The following is a 5,811-nucleotide window of genomic DNA, read 5'->3' as shown; positions in this document are numbered from 1 at the left end:
TAAAAATTTTAAAAAATTAGCCCGGCATGATGGTTCGTGCCTGTAATCCCAGCTACTCAGGAGGCTGAGTCACGAGGATCGCTCATGCCCAGGAGGTAGAGGTTGCAGAGGGCCGAGATCATAGCACTACACTCCATCCTGGGCAACGGTGAGACTCTGTCTCAAGAACAAAACAAAACAAAACAAAACAAAACAAAACAAAACAAAAACCAGTGGTGAACAGAGAGCAGGGGGGATGAGTGGAAATCCAGCACAAAAAGGATGTATGTGAGGTAGGGCCGGTTGGGAAGTCATAGGGGTAGTGAATCTTGGAGCCCTATAATGTTGGGCAAACCAGACATTTAGAGATCAAATATAGAGGAAAAAGCCCTGGACTGGGGTCAGAACATGTCTATGTGAATCTCCTCTTTGATGCAGACTTTGGACAAATACTTCCCACAATTTCTGCATCTGGAAAATAGAAGGGTTGAGCCAGAACTCAAATCCTGTCTCAACTTTGATATTCTAGAAGTCTTGACATCCCAAATCAAAACCACCCCGTGCACATCTTTTTCTAATTCTGTCCTCCCTCTGTACGTCTGAACCAGCCTGGCCCTCCCCACCCGGCACTTATGTTTTTGTTCCATTGGATTTGCTTTCTGGTGGGAGAAGTCTCTGGTTTCTCCTATTAGACATGAACCTTGGAAAGACGATGGCAGTCTGGAACTCACTGCTCTTGGAGCCTCCAATTAGTGTTTTGCTGGCCAACAAGGCTCCATGAGGTTCCCAGGCAGGTATGTCTGACCTGTCACATGACCTTCCCTGTGTTCTGGAAGCTGCCCGTTCCTGCCCTGTCCCCAGGCCCCAGGGATGCCTGGGCAGGAGGTAGGATGCCGGGAGTCCTCCACAACAGCATACTCATCCCACTGGAATTGGAGGCCCATCCCTCGGAGGAGCTAATGTTTCTTGGTGAGGAGCCTAGCTGCACAGAAGAGGAAAAGCTGTCTTCGCGGTGGAATGAATTCCCTCAGATCCAAAGCAGCTGCTCCTCGAAGTCTCCAAAAACAAAAATCCTCATGAATAAATATTAGGGAAGAAATGAGGTTTCACAAGAACAAAAGCAGATTTGAGGAAGTTCTCTGAGAGAGGTTGGGATCTTTCATTTCAATTCCCCTCCTGTTCCACTGATCCGCAGCCACATCCTGCTTCTGCCGCACATGGAAACAGGCAGCACCTTGGCCATCATCTGTTCAGACTTTCCTTCAGAGGAAAAGAGAAACCACAAACAGCTGCCCCATGGGCCTTCCTGCCAGATTCCGGATTCCAGCTCAGACCTCAGATCTTGATGACTTCATCGGTATCTGAGCTGGAACTCTCTTCTGCAGGGACAGAGAGGCTGCCAACATCCCTGCAGAGCCCCTGGAAAAAGAGGAGGCTGCATGGTGGGTTCATATCTGGGCCAGTACAAAAAGGGTATGCTTGGAGAGATGCACCAAGATCTCCACCTGAGGGCTGAGTCCTGGCCCAGGGCTGGCTTCGCTAATTGGCAGTTTGGGGTGAGTCCCTCTCCCCACCTCCACCCCTCCCCTTCAAAAAGCCTGTTGCTCATTGAATCAAAAGACATTCCCAAGCGAGAGTCTCATTCCCTTTCATCTGGATCCAAATGAAAATGCGAGTACCATAGGAGAAAATGTGTCTCTGTGGGAATGAATTTATCAGACCCTTTCCAGAGCAGTTTTGCTAAAAGAGAAATTCAGTTTTTCTGAGAGAGCCTGGTGAGGCAATGGAGTTAAGGGTCAAATGGTTCAAAACTCCTACAAGGTTAGTGCTGGAGGGGAGGCTTCAGTGATCATGAGCCAGACTCCTTCTGTTGCAGATGAGAAAACCAAAGCCCAGAGAACATCTTTCACAGCATCATACAGCAAGTTTGTATAACCTAGGACACTAGAACTCAGGTGTCCTGACTCTTAGCCTTGTGCCAGTTGCAGAAAACGAAAGCCCAAGGTCTGAAAGATAAACTTGGTCTCGTTCAAAATTTGATGGGGGCTGGCACTTTCTGCCTTCAGAATATTTGGCTCCACCTGGAGTGAATCTCAGTTCTTGGCTGTGAGCAGTTCCAGAGGCCACGAGTGGACAAAAAGGAATGTGAGTGAGAAGGGAGATGGGATGAAGGTCCTCCTGAACAAAGACTTAGCAAGGACAGGTCTGAATCTCCAACTGCATCAGACTCTGTGAAGTCTATTAAATCTTGACTTAGGAGCTATTGGCTTTTGCTACTCTTTCTAACCACAGTTGCCCAAAGAGAACTAATAATACTGTTATCTTTGGATGTAAACAATAACACATTAGTAAATTATTTATTGCTTATACTTCTAATGTCACATTTTCCCTTATCTTATAGTTGTTTTGTGATGAAAGAAACTAATGGGTTCTAAGAATCAGACCTGGGTTACTTGGCTTAAACTTTAAAAAAAAGAAATTTTAATTGGCTGGGCGCAGTGGCTTATGCCTGTAATCCAAGTTCTTTGGGAGGCTGAGGTGGGTGGATGATGAGATCAGGAGATGGAGACCATCCTGGCAAAGATGGTGAAACCCTATCTGTACTAAAATACAAAAAAATTAGCCAGGCATAGTGTCGTGCACCTGTAGTTCCAGCTACCCGAGAGGTTGAGGCAGGGGAATCGCTTGAACCCGGGAGGTGGAGGTTGCAGTGAGCGGAGATCATACCATTGCACTTCAGCCTGACAACAGAGCAAGACTCCATCTAAAAAAAAATTAATAATGGTAAAATATGCATAACATAAAATTCACCATCTTAACAATTTTTAAGTGTACAGTTCAGCAGTATTAAGTATATTTACATTATTGTGTGACCAGTCTCCAGACCTTTTTCATCTTCAACAACTGAAGCTGTATGCATTAAATGATTCCTCATTCTCCATTCCCCCTCAGACCCTGACAACCACCATTCTACTTTCCATCACCGTGAATTTCACTACTTATGAGTGGAAGCACACAGTATTTGTTCTTTTGTGAATCACTTATTTCACTTAGCATAATGTCCTCAAGGTTCATTCATGTTGTAGTATATGTCAAAATTTATTTCCTTTTTAAGGCTGAAAAATATTCCATTATATGGATATACCACATTTTGTTGATCTATTTATCCACTGATGGACACTTGGGTTGCTTCTACTTTTTGGCTATTGTGAATAATGCTGCTATAAACATGGGTGTACAGATATCTTTTTGAGACCCTGCCTTCTTCAATTATTTTAGATATATATCCAGAAGTAGAACTGGTGAATCCCATGGTAGTTCTATTATTAATTTTTGGAAGAATCACCATACTGTTGGCTTAAAGTTATGGGGCTTTTATTTTTCTCATCTATAAAATAGACTTGAGGTTTTTGTGAGTATTAAAGAAATTATGTGCACAAAGCTGTTGGCTCGATGCCTGGTACACGGTTAAAATTTAAGAACTAGTTGTCTCCTATAAACCGTTGAAGAGAGGGACTGTTCCATTTCTGTATCCAAGTATTTGGCATGGTGCCAGACATATAGTAGGTGTTCAATATATGACTGTTAGTGAATGAATGAATGAATGAATAATGAGCAAACATATTCTTGTAACTTTGAAGTACATAGAATAATTCCTGCACATTTAGGTGTTCAATAAATGCCAAATGAATGCATGTAATAATCCTATATAAGGCCTATTTCTTCTGTATCCTACTTCACGAGAAAAGGAATTTGCTCATGTCCCTAAAGGTCCTGAAGTACAATTCAGAATCAAGTATTTGACCTACTCCCAACTTTCTGGGGATCCTCCTCTTCCATCATTCATGGCAAATTCCACTGCACAAGGGATATAGAGGAGGAAGATCTCCATGTGAGAGTAACCAGAGCACTTCAGTCCGCACTGGGCTTGCTAAGCTTTCTCTGTTTCTGCCATGTTCACAGAACACTTGCTGTGAGCTCCAAAGCATGTTGAAGAGCAGGGCTGTCCATGTTGAATCCTGTTAGTCCATGCAACTGAGAGAATTCCAATCACCTGACCGACCCAGGTCTGACCGCAGTCACCAGTCTCAAGTCCCCACAGCATCTCCAGTCTCGGGCTGCCTTCTTGACTCCAGGAGATATGCCCGCCCTCACAATGAAACTCATCTTTTTTTTTTTCCTTCCCACAAGTTTGGCTTCTACTTTTCTAAGCCCTGTTCATAATATACTCTGTGTTGTACGTACACAGTTCTCTAGAATCTCTTTATACTACCTTTTATTCTTCTGGAATATCCTTCCTTCCCACCCACAAGTATATTGGTCAAAACTTGCCCACTGTGATGACTGGAAACAGGACTGAGGGGAAGGAAAACTCTCTCCCAGGTGCATGGAATGGGAACTAATTTAGGGCATCCTTAGTGCCTTACATAGAACCTGGAATATAGTAGGAGCTCAATTAACATATGTTAAAGGGATAAATGTTGGTTGGTTAAATGTATCATGTTTCTATACAATTCTTTTTTTTTTTTTTGAGATGGAGTCTCCCTCTGTCGCCCAGGCTGGAGTGCAGTGATGCAATCTCGGCTCACTGCAACCTCCACCTCCCGGGTTCAAGCGATTCTCCTGTCTCAGCCGCCTGAGTAGCTGGGATGACAGGCACGTGCCACCATGCCTGGCTAATTTTTTGTATTTTTAGTAGAAACTGGGTTTCACCGTGTTGGTCAGGCTGGTCTCCAACTCCAGACCTTGTGACCCACCCCCCTCAGCTTCCCAAAGTGCTGGGATTATAGGCGTGAGCCACCGTGCCCAGACTACTATTCTCTTTAGACTATAAACTCCCCAAGCATAAAGTTAAGAACTATGTCTCTTATCAGACAAGATGCCTCCTAACCCAGATTATACAGGAGCATTGTGAGGGTAAGCCCATGCCACCTCCACATTCTGTGAGCTCCCAAAACTTCATCAAGAACCTTGCTTAATGGTGACTTAGACCAGGGTTTCTCAGCCTCAGCATTATTGACATTCTGGGCCAGATCATTCCCTGATGTGGGGAGCTGATTGGTGGTGCATTGTAAGATGTTCAGGGACATCCCTGCCCTCTACCCACTAGATGCCCATAGCAACCCCCTCCCAGTTGTGACAACCAAATATGCCTCCAGATAACACCAGATGTCCTGTGTTTAGGGGAGTGAAGAGGTATAAAATCACTCCCAGTTGAGAACTACTGAATTAGACTGAAGCAAAACAAGATGGGATTTCTTTACTTTTTATTGCCTGTGGAAATGGAAAATACTTTTCTAGCAGAGAAGTAGAATATTTATTAGACTAAGAATTGGCTAGTGACCAGGTGTGGTGGCTCACACATGTAATCCCAGCACTTTGAGAGGCCAAGGTGGGTGGATCACTTGAGGTCAGGAGTTTGAGACCAACCTGGGCAACATGTTGAAACCCCATTTCTACTAAAAATACAAAAAAATTAGCTAGGCATGGTGGTGGGCATCTGTAATCCCAGATACTCTGGAGGCTGAGGCAGAAGAATCACTTGAACCAGGAGGCAGAGGCTGCAGTGAGCCGAGATTGTGCCATTTGCACTCCAGCCTGGGTGACAGAGTGAGACTCCATCTCCAAAGGGGGGAAAGAAAAAAAGAATTGGTGCCGGCCGCGGTGGCTCAAGCCTGTAATCCCAGCACTTTGGGAGGCCGAGGCGGGTGGATCACAAGGTCAGGAAATCAAGACCATCCTGGTCAACATGGTGAAACCCCGTCTCTACTAAAAATAGAAAAAAAAAAAATTAGCTGGGCATGGTGGCGCGTGCCTGTAATCCCAGCTACT

Source organism: Cebus imitator, unplaced genomic scaffold, assembly GCF_001604975.1.
Source record: "Cebus imitator isolate Cc_AM_T3 unplaced genomic scaffold, Cebus_imitator-1.0 Scaffold228, whole genome shotgun sequence".
In the NCBI taxonomy this organism is placed as follows: domain Eukaryota; kingdom Metazoa; phylum Chordata; class Mammalia; order Primates; family Cebidae; genus Cebus; species Cebus imitator.
Note: the sequence above shows the minus strand (reverse complement) of the source record.